Source organism: Pristis pectinata, chromosome 26, assembly GCF_009764475.1.
Source record: "Pristis pectinata isolate sPriPec2 chromosome 26, sPriPec2.1.pri, whole genome shotgun sequence".
Classification (NCBI taxonomy): Eukaryota; Metazoa; Chordata; class Chondrichthyes; order Rhinopristiformes; family Pristidae; genus Pristis; species Pristis pectinata.
Window position 1 is genome coordinate 29052708 of NC_067430.1, and position 18854 is coordinate 29071561.

Genomic DNA, 18854 nt, shown 5'->3' on the forward strand with positions numbered 1-18854 from the left:
GTTTTGACTTAGTTGGTCACTACGGAGAGTGGTGCAAATGGCCCACAGTGCCTCTGAATAAAACCCAAAACTCATCCTTTAATTCCTCTCTTTTGTGTGACCTCTCTCTTACCCTGTTTTACATTAGCTCCAAGTGTAATTCCATCGAACAAAGTCAGGTTCCACTCTTGTTGACTGTGTACCACAGCCCAGGTATCTTTAACCCAGCCCCCGTGCTGCTAATCAGTGTTGAGCATTTGGTCTCAAATCCTTGTCTTCACCAGTTCAGCCGATGTCAACTGTTGCCGAAACCCTCCAGGCCTCATGGTTCCAGCTCGTTCTATCCCCTGTAACGTGGAGGCCATTTGAATCTTTGCTGGCCCCCTTCCAGCCTTAAACTGTTCACACGTCACCCCCTGTGCCTCCCTCTGGGTTTGCGTGAGCAATGCACCAGTTTTAAAATTCTCACCCGTACCCACGTCACTCCATGCTCGCTCATCCTCACCGGTCCTGTCACGCCCAATCTCTGCCTCCAGTTCCAAGCAGGCATCACTCCCCGCTCTGCCAAGTCTTCAGATGCCTGGGCCCTGCGTTCTGGGGTTCCCTCCCCACCTCCTCCAAGACCCTCCTTAAAGCCTCCCTCTCTGGATCGAGCTTTCCCTCTTACCTCCTGGTGCCTCCGAGTCAGGTTCCTTTCTTCGATGATACAACTTGTGCAGTGTCCTGGGATGTTTTCGTTATGTTAAAAGTGAGATGTCAACGGAAACGGTCATTGATCTTTAAAGGTTACAGGAACCTGATTGTAGAGCCTTCCTGTGCAATCGCCCTCTGTCTTGCTTTGTTATTTATTACAATGCCAAGGAAGGCCATTCAGCCCATCGTATTCAGGGGAGCGATTCTATCACTCCCGTTACCTCCTTATCTACCTGCAGCTATGCAACTCTGAAAACCCTAGAGACAGTTTCAGACAAATGCTGCGTCAAAAGCCCTGGTTTGCACAACGGCGTATAAGAACTTTGGCTGCTGCTGAATGTTTTTACAATTAGTGCAACACACTGAGTTCTGTATTTTCTTTGTCCAACTCGGTTTTGCACCAACTCTGCACTAAATTGTTTTCTGTATATTCCATTTTTGCACTGTTTGTACTTGGACAATTTTATTTGTCTGTGTTTATTGTATGTCCTCTGTTCTATGTACGTCCTCTGTTGTGTGAATCTGGGGGAAACGACGTTTCGTTCCTCCGTGTGGTTTTACAGCATTTGGGTGAATCACAATAAAGTAACTTGGACTTGAACTTTTTTCCCAACAACTTCCCTTTGACCCGACACTGGAGGCAATTTACAGGGGCTAATTAACCGACTGGCACATCCTTGGGATGTGGGGGGAAACCGGAGCATCCAGGGGAAACCCACGTGGTCACGGAGAGAACGTGCAAACTCCACACAGACAGCACCCAAGGTCAGAATCAAACTCGGGTTCCTGGAACTGTGAGGCAGCAGTGCCTCCGACCCACCTTGGCTCAGTCCTGCACTGTATCTCAGACACACTGTTAAACCGAAGCTGTGTTTCACCATTTCAAGTGGATCTCAGGAGGCTGGGAGTTCCCACCGATGGCCTTGTTGATATTTATCTGACACAAATGCTATTTTCTCCTCCCAATACTGCTGATACAGATTCCAACCCATATAGAATGGTGAAACACCTCTTCATGCAGGGATTATCCAGCGGTGAGCTGGAATCTTAGAGCCATGGGCTTTGGAGACAGAAGAGCTGTAAAGTGTTGACCTTATTGTATCTGTTAAGGCATTAACAGTAAGGTCACAAGCTGCCTCTTTGACACCGGTGACATACACAGGGAAGTGTTTGAGGGGGACGTTTCTCGTGCTGGCATGGGGCAATGTCCCCCCATGGTCCGTGTTGGGACCAGTGTTGGCTCTCACCAGCAGCAAGGTGTGAGATTCCTTTGAGGTGTTCATAAAGGTGACTGCAGGTTCCAGTCAGAGGGAGATTTGGGGGAAACAGTTACAGCGAAAATAGTTGAGTGAAGTGACATGCTGGTCATGCTTCAAATTACTCTGAATTCGGAAATTGGATGTGCAAAGGGACTTGGGGGTCCTAGTGCAGGATTCCCTAAAGGTTAACTTGCAGGTTGAGTTAGTAGTAAGGAAAGCAAATGCAATGTTAGCATTCATTTTGAGAGGAGTAGAGTATAAGAGCAAGGATGTAATGCTGAGGCTTTACAAGGCGTTGGTCAGACCACATTTGGTGTATTGTGAGCAGTTTTGAGCCCCAGATCTAAGGAAGGATGTGCTGGCATTGGAGAGGGTCCCGAGGAGGTTTACAAGAATGATCTCAGGGATGAAAGGGTGTGGAGTGTTTGATGGCTCTGGGCTTGTACTCAGTGGAGTTTAGAAGGATGGGGGTGTGGTGGATCTCATTGAAACCCACTGAATATTGAAAGTCCTGGATAGAGTGGATGTGGAGAGGATGTTTCCAGTAGTGGGAGAGTCTGGGACCAGAGGGCACAGCCTCAGAATAGAAGGATATCCCTTGAGAACTGAGATGAGGGGAAATTTCTTCAGCCAGAGGGCAGTGAATCTGTGGAATTCATTGCCACAGACGGCTGTGGAGGCCAAGTCGTTGGATATATTTAAAGCGGAGGTTGATAGGTTCTTGGTTAGTCAGGGTGTCAAAGGTTACGGGGAGAAGGCAGGAGAATGGGGTTGAGAGGGGAAAAATAAATCAGCCGTGATCGAATGGCAGAGCAGACTCGATGGGCTGAATGGTCTAATTCTGCCCCTATACCTGATGGTCTGATTTGTGAACTCTGCACGCTTCTCCTTCCCATACAGGCAGGTGCATGCACGCACACGCCCTCAAACGCATACACTGTCATGCACGCACATGCACAAAACACACACACACCCTCATGCACACATGCACGTACACACACACTCATATAAATGTGTGTGCAGACACACACATAGAGACACTCAGCACACACTGATTGTTACAGACGTCACTCAAACACAAACACACACACTTAACGCGCGCACACACACACGCACACAATAATATTTAAACCTTCGGTCTACTGCAGTAACATCTTGTGTACATCGAGCAGCAGATTGTACAAAACAATGCCAGGAGCAATGATTCTTGCATGCACAGCAAGATCCCATTTGTACTGGACAGGTGAGCAGTGGATCTCCATTGGTTCAGGAGGACGTTTCCCAGGACACCAGCCAAACTCCCCCACCCTCCTGACCCTGGGGACCTCCAGTCTGAGCCCTGCTTTCTGCCGTGTCTCCCCTGCTGGATGCCCTGGACCCCGTGGTCCCACTCTCTCCCGACCATGGTCAGGGGCCGTACCAGCTGAGTTGAGTGACAGCCACAGCCCCAGCCTCAGCATCTGGCTCATCCAGACAGATCATTCCGTACATAAGTACATCGAGGTAGTAAAAAGTAAACAGAATGCAGAATGTAGCGTTACAGTTACAGAGAAAGTGCAGTGCAGGCAGACAATAAAGTGCAAGGGCCACAATGAGGTAGATTGTGAGGTCAAGAGTTCATCTTTTAGTGTATGAGAGCTCTGTTCAAGAGTCTTATAGCGGTGGGATAGAAGCTGTCCTTGAGCCTGGTGGTACGTTTGTATCTGACAGGAGAGGGAAGAAGAGAGAACGTCCAGGGTGGGAGGGGTCCTTGATTATGCTGGCTGCTTTACCGAGGCAGCTGGAAGTGTAGACGGAGTCTGTAGGGGAGAAGGTTGGCTTCTGTGATGCGCTGGGCTGTGTCCACAACTCTCTGCAGGTTCTTTGCGGTCTTAGGCAGAGCAGTTGCCGTACCAAGCCGTGATGCATCCGGATAGGATGCTTTCTGTGGTGCATCTGTAAAACTTGGTGAGGGTCATTGGGAACAGGCCGAATTTCCTCCACCTTCTGAGGGATCAGACGCGCTGGTGTGGGTTTATGTCCACAGCATCCGCGTGGCTGGACCAGGACAAGTTGTTGGTGATATTTACACTGAAGAACTTGAAGCTCTCAACCATCTCCACACCTCAGTGCCATTGATACAGACAGGGGCGTGTAGTCCACCCTGCTTCCTGAAGCCAATAACCAGCTCCTTCATTTTGCTTTGCTTTTATACTGGTTATTATCCCTCTACACAAGCCTTCTCCCACCCCTTTCTCTCCTCTGTACATACAGCTTTCCTTTCTCCTTCAGCTTCCTCTGCCATAACCCTCAACCTCTCTGTGTGGGAGTGAATTCCTTCAGCTCACTGTCTGACTAAAGATGTTTCTCCCAAATCTCCTTGTAGATTTATCAGTGATTTATCATATACCTACATCCCGTAATTCTGGTCTCTGCAGTGGCAGAAACTTTCCTGTACACCTAAATCCTCTCGTAAAAGCTTTTCTCCAGATGTTGCTTTGCTGGTGATATTTGAGGGTTTAACTGGTGAAAAATCATCAACCTGAAACAGTAACTCTGTGCCTCTCTCCGAGGACAGGTTATGTCCAGAATTCCAGATCTGCGGTTTGTTTTTGCTTTGTGACAGTACGTTGAGACAAAAGTTTCTCAAAATGTACAACATTCGGAGAAACGGTTTCCAGAGGATTTGGGTATCGAGGAGGGTTCTGTCACTGGGCATTCCGGGAACAAAGGAGGCAAGTTGCTGACAAATGTAGGGAGGAGATTCTTCACCCAGAAGCAGGGAGAATATGACCTGAATTGTCAACAATTACTCTTCCCCTCTGCAGATGCGGCCCAACCCACTGAGTTCCCCAGCAGATTGTGTGTTACTCCAGATTCCAGTGTCTGCCGTCTCTTGTGTTTCCTGGGAGAACATGGAGCTCATTATGGATGTGAAAGGAGGTGCTATAGAGATGCACTTCTTTATTTAACTGGAAATAACAGAATGGGAAAAAATCTTCCATGTTTCTGTAGAGAATTTTTAAAAATTTTATTTACAGCGTGGTAACAGGCCCTTCCGGCCCAACGAGTCCACGCCGCCCATTTTAAACCCAAATTAACCTACCCGTACGTCTTTACAACGTGGGAGGAAACCGGAGCACCCGGAGTAAACCCACGCAGACACGGGAGAACGTACAAACTCCTTACAGACAGCGACGGGAATCAAACCCCGATTGCTGGCGCTGTAATAGCGTCGCGCTAACCGCTACACTACCGTGCCGCCCAATGGAGACACAGAAGACTACAGACATTGGAATCTGGAGCAACAAGCGATCTGCTGGAGGAACTCAGCGGGTCGATCAGGACAGTCCTGAGCAGGGTTTCCACCCAAAATGCCAACAATTCCTCCCCTCCCCCCACAGATTACAGGAAGGATGTGGAGGCTTTGGAGAGGGTGCAGAAGAGGTTCACCAGGATGCTGCCTGGATTAGAGGGTATGAGCTGTAAGGAGAGGTTGGACAAACTTGGGTGGTTTTTCTCTGGAGCGGTGGAGGCTGAGGGGAGACCTGATGGAAGTTTATAAGATTATGAGAGGCATAGATAGAGGAGACAGCCGGTATCTTTCTCCCAGGGTCAAAATGTCTAATACCAGAGGGCGTGCATTTAAGGTGAGAGGGGGGATGTTCAAAGGAGCAGTTCGGGACTACATCCTGTGCTGTGCTGTTCAATGTCCTACGGACAAGATGCTGCTTGACCTGCTGAGTTCCTCAAGCACATTGTTTGTTGTTCCTGGAGAGAATGACTCCTTTGTCATTTGATTCAACACAATGTGAAATATTCACAGATGAATAAAATAATGAGACAAGGAGCTTCTTCATAGAAACCTATGGAAGATTATTGAAACTCATCAGAAAATGAATAATGATTTTTTTTTACTTAAATCTCCTTTGAGTCCTTTGGTTTTTATTCCCCTAGCAACATCCATCTCTTTCCTAAGGCCACTTGGCCCGTCATGGGTAGGTTAGAACCATAGAACACTACAGCACAGAAAACAGGCCATTTGGCCCTTCTAGTCTGTGCCGAAACTTTATTCCGCTCGTCCCATTGACCTGCATCCAGTCCATAACCCTCCAGACCTCTCCCATCCATGTATCTGTCCAATTAATTCTTAAATCTTAAGAGTGAGTCCGCATTTACCACATCAGATGGCAGCCCGTTCCACACTCCCACCACTCTCTGAGTGAAGAAGTTCCCCCTAATGTTCCCCCAAAACTTTTCCCCTTTCACCCTAAAGCCATGTCCTCTCGTACTTTTCTCTCCTAATCTCGGTGGAAAGAGCCTACTCGCATTAACTCTGTCTATACCCCTCATAATTTTACAAACCTCTATCAAATCTCCCCTCATTCTTCTGCGCTCCAAGGTTGTGGCAGGCTGGTGCTGTGCATTTATCCCAGAGAGAGCTGAATCTTTACACAGGAGGGAAGGAAGGTGAGAGAGGAACTTGAGGGGCGACTTTTTTTACACAAATGGTGTATATGTGGAACGAGCTGCCAGAGGAAGTGGTTGGGGCAGGTACAATAACACCATTTAAGACAGTTGGACAGGTACATGGATTGGAAAGGTTTAGAAGGTTATGGACCAAACGCTGGCAAATGGGACTAGCTTGGATGGGGCATCTTGGTCAGCATGGACCAGTTGGGCCGAAGGGCCTGTTTCCTTGCTGTATGACTCGATGAATCTGAGGTGCTGCGGCAAGATTTCCACGTGTAATACAACCAGTTATCAGCAGGTGGCAGTAGATGTCCAGAAATAGTTTCAGACTCCCCCCCACCCGCCCCACCTGATTATTGTTCCACTGACTGCAATAAAAATGATTTTTAAATTGCCACCACTGAGAAAATAATCAATGCTGCATTTTAATTGCATAATTTCCGCACAATTTCAATCTTGTGAAACATTGATAATGGATTTTCAAAGTTGACAATGTATTTTCATGCTTTTCCCAGTTTGCCAGTGGTAGATGCTTCTCCCTTGGAGCAGTCCGGAACTAATCCCACTAATCCATTGCCCGCTGTCCTCCAGCCCCACAGCAGAACACTTATTGGTATCTCTAACCTGTTTATATACTTTTAATTCCTTGCTGCATTGCTGTTTATGTTTCGTTGTTTGGATGGCAGTTATTGTTTCCCAATGTTTTGCTAAATCCCTGTAACCCATCCACAGACCCACACCTTGTCTGCGGTGCCTCCCTGCTGCTCATTTCACCTTCCAATTTCCTTATGATAGAGAAAGAGGCCATTCAGCCCATCGAATCTATACCGGTTCACAGAGAGATCCCATTCCCCCACCTCTTTTTTCCCCTCGGAACTCCTTCTCCCCACATCCCCATCAACCCCCCCCCCCCCCCCCCCCCCCGAGATTGTAGCCCTCACCTACGCACCAGGGTCAATTTTCAGTGGCCAGTTAACCTCCCAATCCATGCGTCTTTGAGACGTGGGAGGAATTCGGAGCCCACGCGGTCACAGGGAGAACGTGCAAACTCCACACAGACAGCACCGGAGGTCGGGATTGAACCTGGGTCTCTGGGGCTGTGAGGCAGCGGTTCTACCCGCCGAGCTTGCTCTTGATCCCCTTCAATCTCAATCCTCTCTCAAACATTCCCCTCCCCCCTGAACTTACCCTCTCCCTCAAACTCCACCCCCTCCCCACAAATTCTCCCTCCCCACTCCATTGTGCTCCCTGTCCAGCCACACTGCCCCTCCCCAGCGTTCCCCCTCCATCAGCCCTTCTCCCCCTCTGGTGTTACAATGTGCCGAGGTTCTTTTTCCAGGGACGTGGCTCTCCGCTGTCTGGGGAAATGAGCAGCGATGATTTATTTTGCAGAGAGAAAGGAAGCTTCGCCCTCCTCTGTTGCCCAAGTTCACAGTCAGCAGAGAGACTGTGGGCCGAAGGGCCTGTTCCTGTGCGTACTGTTCCATGAGTGTTGCATTTGTGCAGAACAGTGACTGGCAGAGACTTGTCCCTCTGTAGCCTTCCTCGAGACCCCGAGACGTCCCAAAATCATTTTGCGGCCAGTGAAATATTCCTGCTCTTTCTCGCATTTCAAGAACAGAACCAGTTGAGTTCTTGCCTTGCCTTTCCCTGCCCTCCCTCCCTCCCACAGACACCCCCAGGGTGTCTCGTTATTCCCCTCACTCTGAGTGAGCCTGAGTTCACCTTTTGATGTGTTTTCAAGCAGGCAAGAGCAGGGCCTGTCTGCCTGCGGAGGGTCAGTTTAAACACACACACAACACACGTGGATGAACACACACACATCGTGAGCATCTCGGTGATTACAGAGGAGGTGGACAAGCTGGTCTCTCCACATACACCTCTGCTTTCAACCAACTCACTCATGGCTCTTCCTTCCAACCCTCTCCAGCTCGCGCGCGCTCTCTCTCTCTCTCCCCCCACCCCCCCTTTCTCTCCCTCTCTCTCTCTTTCATCCCCAGTCCCCTCGTCCCCGCAGTCACTCTCCCCTCCCTGTCTCTATCTATTCAGGAATAAAAGCAGAAACTGCTGGTGTTACTCAGTAGGCCAGGCAGCATCCATGCAGAGAGAAGCAGAGTCAACGTTTCACTGAAGCTTGAGGGAAATTGGGAGAGAAGCAAAGTTGGCAAAATCCCTCAGATTATTTCACTAAAGCTTTGGTTTGGGCTGAAATTGGATGGGGTACTGGGATGACATTGGATGGCGTACGGGGATGGCGTGAGGTCCAGGGACCCGGACATGGGTCATCCTCATTACCCCCACCCATCCAAGTCACGGACACTGAGCGGTGGGAGTCTGCAGGGACTTTCATTGCCTCTGACATCCCCTTCGGGACGTCCCACGTACCTCAAACCCCATGAAGTGCAGTTGCCACTGCGGCTCAGGAAACCCATCAGCCAATCTGCACACAGGAAGATCCCACAAATCGTAGGAATGGCCGGCCCACTTGTTCTCGTGTTGCTGGTTGAAAGGCAGGGATCGGAGAACTCCGCGGATCCTCCTCGATCAGACCCTCGGCTGCCAGGTTTACCCCAGAGGGTCAGTCCGTTCACTCACCCTGCAGACAGCAGCGGGGGCAGGGCGGCACTCGGGGCGAGTGTCGGTCACTGGGGGAGCAGGCTGGAAGGCTGCAGTGGGGCAGGGACTGGGCTGGGGCTTTGTTTGCTTCACCCAGGAGCAGTCTGCCCTGAATCCAGTGCACCAATGTACAGGAATGATCAACACGGGCCATTTCCATGTTACTGGAAGGTAAATTGGTTTATTATTGTCACATGGACTGAGGTACAGTGAGAAACTTTGTTTTGCATGCCATCCATACAGATCATTTCATCACATCAGTGCATTGAGGCAGTACAAGGGAAAACAATAACAGAATGCAGAATAAAGTGTTACAGTTACAGAGAAAGTGCAGTGCAGGCAGACAATAAGATGCAAGGTCACGACGAGGTAGATTGTGAGGTCAAGAGTCCATCTTATTGTACTAGGGAACCGTTCAATAGTCTTATCACAGCGGGATAGAAGCCGTCCTTGAGCCTGGTGGTACATGCTTTCAGGCTTTTGTATCTTCTGCCCAATGGGAGGGGGGAGAAGAGAGAATGTCCGGGGTGGGTGGGGTCTTTGATTGCGTTGGCTGCTTTACCAGCAGGAAGAGTCCATGGAGGGGAGGCTCGTTTCTGTGATGTGCTGAGCTGTGTCCACAACTCTCTGCGGTTTCTTGCAGTCCTGGGCAGAGCAGTTGCCGTACCAAGCTGTGATGCATCGGGATAGGAAAGAGTTGCATTCCTAGAAATCCATGTCATGATTTTTAGGAACCAAAGCCACACAATCAGTGCATGCACCAAGAAACAGAAGATTCAAAAAACTATTTACTTACTTTTTTTTCCCGCATATATTCCACGAGAGTTCAAGTTCAAGTTTATTATCATGGGCGCACATACCCAGGGTATAAATGCCATGAAAATTAGCTTTCTGCAGCAGCACAGTGCATTACAAAACGTAAATTAACATAAGCTTAAATTAACATTAATTATACATAACGAGAGCATATTTTATTCCGTTTCTTAAATTTTTGGGTAGCGATTTGCAAATTCTGTCTGTTACCCAAATGGCCATGATGCAGGGGGCACTTGTAAAAATTTCCAGCCCAGTTCAGCCAGAATAGAGCCAACCTGCATCCGTAAAGTAATTAAATGGCTGTCTGTGGTAAACTCGGCAAACAAGATGGAATGTGCTTCTCTTACATTATATCAGCGGATGCTCAGGAAGAGATCCACCCTGAAGTATTAACACACCATTTCAGGCCCGACCATGGAAAATCCACACAGTAGGGAGCAGATGATTCCTCAGGACATTGCCTGGGATGGAGCGTTTCAGTTAAGAGGAGCGACCGGAGAAGAGAAGTCTGCTCCCCCTGGAGCAGAGGAGGTGAAGCACAGCCATGATCGAGATGTATAGCATCATGAGGTAGACGGCAGGAAATTGTTCCCCATATCGGAATTAGATAAAACTAAAGGAGATAGATTTAGGGTGAAGGGGGAAGAGATTTAGAGGGAACCTGAGGGAGGCCTTCTTCACCCAGAGAGTGGTGGGTACCTGGAACACACAGGAGACACCGGAGACTGCAGCTGCTGGGATCTGGAGCAGCAGGTTGAGCAGCGTCGGCAGGGGGGAAGGAATTCGTTTCTCTCCCACAGATGCTGCTCAACCCGCTGAGTTCCTCCGGCAGATTGTTTGTGACCTGGAATACACTGCTGGAGAGAGTGTTTGAAGCTGGGTTGCTGGCTGCATTTAAGAGATGTCTCGACGAGCACAGGTATGGAAGGGTGTAGGCTAAGTGCCGGACCATGGGATTAATACGGATGGGAGCCCACTGGTTGCTGTGGATGTATTGGGCTGAATGTACGACTCTGGATTTCAAAGCCACTGAATCTTGCTTTAACGCGTCCTTTCTCCCAGAGTGAGGTTGGGATTGTTGGCACCAATCCTTAATACCTTTGTCCAAGTTTCTAGTTTCCTTTCTGTAGATTTTACAGGGCTGCCCCTCGTCATAGGGCTTCCCATCAGCACCCTCCGAACCCCTCCATGACCTGAGAGGATTGGCCTGTCTCCTGTGTGGTGTGGCGTGTGGTTCTCTCCCATGTTAGGACAGTACAGGGGCAGTGCCAAGTAGAACCACTGTCTGGCAGCCCCAGTGTCCTGGGTTCAATCCTGACCTCCGGTGCTGTCTGCGTGTGGGGAGTTAATGAGAATGTGGGATTAATGCAAGATCCATGTGGATGGGCGGTTAATGTCTAGCTTGGACTCAGTAGGCCAAAGGGACGGTCTCTGTGCTGCATCTCTCTCTGTGAATTTATCACCATTGGTTGGGATTGAACTACCTTGTACATCTTGCGGAAGTAGAGAAAAGACAACAGAATGATGTAGGACAGGGAGAAGTCTGCTTAACCTCCAGGCACCAGGAGAGAGTGGATAGGCAAGATACATCTCCCCTGCAGAGAGGGCAGTAACTAGGGGACATGGACTTAAGTCGGAAGCATTCAGATGGAGTTGAGGGAAATTCATTCCGTGCACAGGTTCCTGGGGATCTGGAAAGCACACCCTGAAAGGGTGGTGGAAGCCGAGACACTGAAAGCTTCTGGATGAGTTTGTGAGGCTGAAACACTCTGGGGCAAGAACTGGACAGTGGGATTACCCTGGAGAGGCCATTTTTGGTCAGTATGAACAAAGCTGGCCAAATGGCTTTCTTTGGTGTTATCATTTTCTACAGTGCCATCACTCTGAACTCCTGAGGTCATGTCCAAATAGAGAAAGTTAATTTGAGGGAGATCGTAGTCAGAGGGCTCGTTTGGCCCATCAAGTCTGTGCTGTTCTCAAGCATACATTTTTCAACCAGTCTACATTAATCCCACTTTATTCTCCCTACATTCCCATGAACTCCCCCCAGATTCTACCACTCACCCACACGGTAGGGGCAACTTACAGCGACCAATTCACCCGCACATCTTTGGGATGTGAGAGGGTACGGGAGCATGCTCACGGAGCGTGTGCAAATGCCACACAGACAGCACCCGAGGCCAGGTTCGAACCTGGGTCTCTGGAGCTGTGAGGCAGCGGTTCGACAAGCTGCGCCATGCCTTGTAACAGGTTAGATTTTGGGATTTTAAGTGTTGTGTTTCTCCGGCAGATGTGATTGGACCTTGTTTTATTGAGTTTACATTATTCAGTAAATGGAGCATAAGAAAGGGAGCTTCTCTTTCACAGGGAACTTTTGATCTCTACTTCAATGGGTTGGGTTACGGATTTGAATTTCTTAAATCAAATGGGAGGTATTGAGGATGTGTGGGCCCTGTTTGCCTGGTGCTGGAGGGCACATCTCACCAAACTGTTGGACCGCATCCAGTCTCACACTGAGTTTCCTGGTGGGAGTTGTTTCAAAGGAGATTAAAGCTTTTACTTGATGCTGAAGCCCAAGATGAGCGTTTTATTGCTCTGCTCCGCTGGATTTCGGTAGAAATCAAATTTGTCTTTTTTATTTCCTCTCCTGTCAGAAGCTTATGGGAATCTAGCAATTGGATTTTGACATCATTTTGGCTTAATTTTCTCTGGATTGAGAGGTCCTGTCATCAACTTTCATTCCTTGAGGGGATGGGTGGGGTGTTGCTTTGTCTCTGGATCATATGCGTGAGGCGAGAAAAACCTGAAGTTGTCAGCAGGGCCTGAACTTTGAAACATGACCCATCAAGGAAGAGCGCTTGAAGTGTTTTTTTCTGTCACAACGTGAGGCCGTAGGTAACCTTTCCAGCAGATGTTTACCTGTCTTGTGTTGATGAAGCTTCTCCTGCGTTCATGCAAATAATTTCATCCACCGATCTTGTGTCCCAGTCTGCCTCCTTCAGCTGATCTCATGAAACTTGGAGAGTTCTTTAACGCTGAAACAGATGACACAGTAGATATCTGTACGATGATCCCAGGCAGTAAGCTGAGAGGTGAACTCCTTTTTAATGCACTCAGTTAAACACATAGGAGAGAAGTTTTCAAGTACTGGAGGTATTGAAAGATCGAGGAATTGAGGGCTCTGGAGAACTGACACGGGGCAAGTTGAGGCCTGGGCTATGAATCACCGACTTAATATGACGTGAAATTTGTTGTTTTGCGGCAGCAGTACAGTACAAAGACATAACATTACTATAAAGTACAAAAAATAAATCATGCAAGAAAAGGAATAACAAGGTGGTGTTCGTGGGTTCATGGACCATTCAGAAATCTGATGGCGGAGGGGAAGAAGCTGTTCCTGAAACATTGAGTGTGGGTCATCAGGCTCCTGTACCTCCTCCTCGATGGTGTTAACATGAAAAGGGCACATCCCAGATGGGGAAGGTCCTTTGTGATGGATGCCACCTTCTTGAGGCACCGACTCTTGAAGACATCCTCGACGGCAGGGAGGGTTGTGCCCGTGATGGAGCTGGCTGAGTCTACAGCCCTCTGCAGCCTCTTGCGATCCTGTGTGTTGGAGACTCTGTGCTACTTTCTGGTGTTCTTGGAGTAGGTCTCTCAAGCCTGCTCCACCATCCAATAAGATCAGGACTGATCTGACCTTGACCTCAGCTCCACTTAGCATTCCTCTGTCTCACACGTCATTTACACCTGCCCCCCCCCCCCCACCCCCCCGACTCTCCCCCCACTCCCCTCCACCCACTTAAATGCCAGGGTTGACTTACAGCTGCCAGTTAACCTGTCAACCCGCACGTGTTTGGAATGTGGGAGGAAACCGGAGCACCTGAGGAAGCCCACATGGTCACAGGAAGAATCTGTGGTGTATAGATCCTCAAGGGTGGAGAATAATTGACAAAAATCTGTGCTAAATTTTGTCGCATCACCCCAGGCCGACTCAGAGGATTTTGATAAACAGCATGTTCCTCGAGGTCCAAACTTGACAAAGCAAGTTTCCCTTGCCCTTGCAAGTTTATTCTTGCCCACTCAATTAGCCTATCTATATCTCTCTGCAGACTCTCCACATCCTCGGCTACATCTATTTCTTGGTTTATTGCCTGTGCCACTGTAATGTTATTCTTTGGTGGCTTATAGACAACTCCCACCAATTATTTTTTCCCTCTACTATTCTTAAGGGCAGGCGCAATAGTGTAGCCGTTAGCTTGACATTATTACAGCGGGTTCAATTCCGGCCGCTGTCTGTAAGGAGTTTGTACGTTCTTCCCATGTCTGCGTGGGTTTCCTCCAGATGCTCCAGTTTCCTCCCACGTTCCAAAGACATATGGGTTAGGAAGTTGTGGGCGTGCTATGTTGGCGCCGGAAACGTGACGACACTTGCGGGCTGTCCCCCAGAACACTCTGAACAAAAAGATGCATTTCACTGTGTGTTTCGATGTTCATGTGACCAATAAAGAAATCTTGTCTTGACAATCATCACTGTAATGGGTTTTTCTTGAAAAACTGGTCACATTTCCCCGATTGTCCTGGCTGTTTTGACTCCCAATGCTATGCCATTGTCATCGAGTCGTGGAGCTCGGAAGCAGGCCTTCAGCCCCTCAGCCTTTGCCTCTACATCCAGTGCAGTGGCCAAGAGTCCATTTTGTGCTTTGGAGTTTCTTTTCCCACCCCAGACAATATTGACTGATATATCTTTGGACTTTTACTTTGGATGTTTCCTTGAGTTTCATGTTGCAAATCCTCCCTGGAATGTAAAGTGCATTCACATCCACTCTTTGATCTACAAGAGGGCTGCGTTCCTGGAAACACTTTGTCAAACAAATTTTTGTAAACCGTAAAGGCTAGTCAAAATATATGTTGGGTATTTCGGGACAATGTATTTCTACAGGAGGAGATACGCTGCGATATTTGTTACAGAGAAAAACTGCTTCGTAAATCGAAGATATATGTACCGCAAATGGAGTTATAGAGAACATTTATAAATCAAACAAAAGTAAATAGGGGAATAATAATAGTTTAGAACATGCCTGTATACAGTGTTTTAATGTAGCAATGCATCCTAATTAGTTCATTGGAGAATTATCAGTCAAAAAAGAATACTGCAAAATCTCAGACAACCATAAACTTGTGTAGAAAATGTCAGTTTTACACAGTATCTTAAAGGCAGAGGCGCAGAGATTTAGGAAGGGAATTCCTGAGGCTTGAACCTTGGCAGCTGAAAGCACAGCAACATTGGTGGAGAGTTTGGAGGGATTCTCAATGGGTTAGAGTTGGATATCTCTGAGACTTTCTGAAGAGGAGATTATAATGGGGATTTGAGACCAAGGCTGAGAATTTATGAGGTGTTGGGTGATTAGCAGACAAATAAGTTGGCACCTTCTCTGCTAAGGTGCTAAGCCATGAAGGTGTTGGGTTGCTCGTTGATGGTGCCTTTGGAATGATGGCACTCTGGAGAGTTTAAGGCAGTGCAGTAATATGCGGTGAAGTGTACGTGCATGGGATGTAACGTCCCAAACACAACCTGCTGCTTCCTGCAATGGAAGAACCTGGAACGTATCTTCTGTCCTGCCTTCGAAATTTGCCCAATCCCCTCTCAGACTAACTCCTATTTCAGCATCAGAATCAGGTTTACTGTGGGCAGGCACGGTAGTGTAGGGGTTAGCGTAACGCTGTTACAGCGCCAGCGAGCCGGGTTCAAATCCCTCAGCTGTCTGTAAGGAGTTTGTACGTTCTCCCCGTGTCTGCGTGGGTTTCCTCCGGGTGCTCCGGTTTTCTCCCACATTCCAAAGACGTACGGGTTAGGAAGTTGTGGGCATGCCATGTTGGCGCCGGAAGCCTGGCGACACTTGCGGGCTGCCCCCAGAACACTCTGCGCAAAAGATGCATTTCACTGTGTGTTTCGATGTACGTGCGACTAATAAAGATATCTTATCACTGACATATATCATGAAGTTTGCTGTTTTGCAGCAGCAGTACAGTGCAAGACGTAAAATTTACTATAAGTTAAAGAAAAAATAAATAGTGCAGAAAAGGAATAACGAGGTAGTGTTCATGAGATCATGCAACATTGAGAAATCTGATGGCAGAGGGGAAGAAGCTGTTCATGAATCGTTGACTGTGGGTCTTCAGGCTCCTGTACCTCCTCCCCGATGGTAGTAAGGCGAAGAGGGCATGTCCCGAATGGTGAGGCCCCTCAGTGATGGATGCTGCCTTCTTGAGGCACCGCCTCTTGAAGATGTCCTCGGTGGCGGGGAGGGTCGTGCACACTTGGGTGTAACTAGATTGGGACTCAGCTGTGTTGATACCCCATGTCGAGTTGCCTGCCAGATTCAGGGTGAGAGATGTGGTTAAACTGGAAAGAGTGGAGAGATTTACAAGGATGTTGCCAGGACTCGAGGCCCTGACTTATAGGGAGAGGTTGGCCAGGCTGGGTCTTTATTCCTTGGAACATAGGAGAATGAGGGGTGATCTAGAAATGTTTAAAATTCTGAGAGGCGTAAATAAGGTGGACGGTAACAGTCTTTTCCCCAGGGTAGGGGAGTCCAAGACTGAGGGGGGATCGGGTGAGAGGGGAAAGGTTTAAAAGGGACCTGAGGGGCAAGTTTTTCACACAGAGGGTGGTGGGTATATGGAACGAGCTGCCAGAGGAAGTGGGTGAGGCAGGTACAACAGTATCATTTAAGAAGCACTTGGATAGGTACATGGAGGGGAGGGGCTTGGAGGGATATGGGCCGAACGCAGGAAATTGGGACTAGCTGGGTGGGCACCGTGGTCAGCATGGATCAGTTGGGCCAAAGGGCCATGCTGTATTGCTCTCTGGCTCTATCTGGGACCGTCCATCAGAACTGGGAAAGTTAATATTCAGTGGCAGAGAAGGTGGGGGAAGGATGGTTAGAACACGGAGGGATATGGGCTTTGCAGGAGGGAAGGGTTAGATGGATCATGGAGGAGGTGTTCATATAGTTCGGCACAACATTGTGGGCCAAAGGGCCCATACTGCGCTGTACTGTTCTATGTTAAAACAAAGGGAAAATCTCTGATAGGGTCGATGGGACAATTGGAGTGGCAGTTTCGTAATGCTTCTTTGTGAAGCATTTTACCAGGGTTTTAAGCAGCTACGTAAATGAAAGTTGTTGTTATTTTTGTCAAGGAAAGGCATAGCTTTGTGTTGGTGCATGAAACCCGCAAAACCCTTAACCCACTTGCCACGTTCGGGTCTGCGATTATCCACACACACTTTGGCCACGCTGTCAGCTTTGACGCTGTAGGGTCACACGTTAACCCAGTTACTGCGGCAAAGAATTAATGGAGTTATAAGCAGTGTTACGTGATTTGAATGGCTAGATTCGCTTAGCTATGCTGAAAGGGTTGAGCTGTATTGTTAGAGGCACAGTCTAAATTAGGCTGGAGGTAGACTGATAAGAAATCATGAGAGGTGATGGGAAAAAATAGGAAGGATTCACTGATTTCCCCAGAGGTAGCTCATCGCACAACCTGGTTAATCAGTCTTTTAAACGAGATTTGGATCCTGGTGGAGAATTGAACAATAAAATAATTCCACTAATGGCTTGCCTACTGCGTATTGAAAATTAGCACCCAGACCCAAAAGTGTCTAAACTATCAATTTACTCTAAAGCCACAAGATAATTACAATATTGTGCATAAATTATAGACCAGTGACAAGGAAACACAGACCTACACGTATCCGTCAGGAAGTAGGCAGGCTTGTATGGGTGAAAGTGGGAATGTAGTTTCAATTCATGTTGCATCCCGGGATTTTTTCTTCTTGACCCTTTCACCCTGAGTCATGATGGATCACAGTTTAGGTGATCTCTTGAGGGAAACTGGAGGGATCATCCATCCTAATCTCCACTGTCACCTCTTGTTTGTCCATGTGGATGTTTCAAAATTTCACATGAAATCCCTGCAGGGACACATTAAATTAGCAGGATGAGAAAGTGGGGGGTTAAGGGAAGAATTTATGGAGATGTCCAAAATTTGGAGGGTTTTGATTATTGAGGCACCCTTCAGTGTAACCTCTCCACATCTAAGGTGCACCTGATCGATGAAAACGATCACGTAAACTACTGCACTTCTTAGAGGCAGTGAAGACAATTGAAACAGTGAGATAAAACAGTGGTCAGGTCAACAGAGGCAATGTGCTTTACTGAGAGGCTGTTTGAAGTTCAAGTTTCGAGTTTATCGTCAGGGGCAAAAATACCCAGGGTATAAATGCCATGAAAATTAGCTTTTTGAAGCAGCAGCACAGTGCGTTACACACAGGACAAACGTCAATTACATAAATTAACATAAATTATACATAACTTTCATACAGTACAGAAACAGGCCCTTCGGCCCAACTGGTCCATGCTGACCAAGATTCCCATCTAAGCTAGTCCCATTTGCCCATGTTTGGCACATATCCCCCTAAACCTTTCTGATCCAAGTACCTGTCCAAATGCCTTTTAAATGTTGTTAATGTACCTGCCTCAACCACTTCCTTCGGCAGCTCGTTCCATACACTGACCACTCTCTGGGTGAAAAAGTTGCCCCTCAGGTTCCTATTAAATCTCTTCCCTTGCACCTTAAACCTGTGCCCTCTAGTTCTTGATTTCCCAACCCGGGGAAACAGACTGTGTGCATTATCTCGTGACTTAAGCAACAGAATAAACAAAAATAGCATAACAACATACGTTCAAGTTGAGGGAAATATAGCCTGAGGTAGAATTCGGGTTTTTCAGGTAAGTTCAAGAACCTGACGGCAGTGGGGAAGAAGCTGTTGTTGAACCTTGAGGTGTGGGTCTTCAGGATCCTGTACCTCCTGCCTGATGGCAGCATCAAGAAGAGGGCACGGCCTGGATGGTGGGGGTCCTTGATGGTGGATGTCGCCTTCCTGAGACATTGCCTCTTGTAGATGTCCTCGATGGTGGGGATTTATAATTGAAGCCACACACTATTATTAATGATTTAGAACGAAGGACCGAG

At 48.0% G+C, this 18854-nt stretch overlaps 1 protein-coding gene across 7 annotated transcripts in view; it reads left to right on the top strand.

Annotated features, from left to right (window-relative positions):
* The window catches only part of agrn (agrin), a 501404-nt gene that overhangs the window by 227111 nt on the left and 255439 nt on the right, over positions 1-18854 (top strand). Inside the window, exon 1 of one of the 7 annotated variants that reach the window (XM_052039166.1) lies at positions 1382-1437. The exons of the other annotated variants lie outside the window; for them this stretch is intronic. The gene's annotated coding sequence lies outside the window, so the exon portion shown is untranslated. Of the gene's footprint in view, positions 1-1381; positions 1438-18854 lie in introns of those variants that run through there. 7 annotated transcript variants of the gene reach the window in all.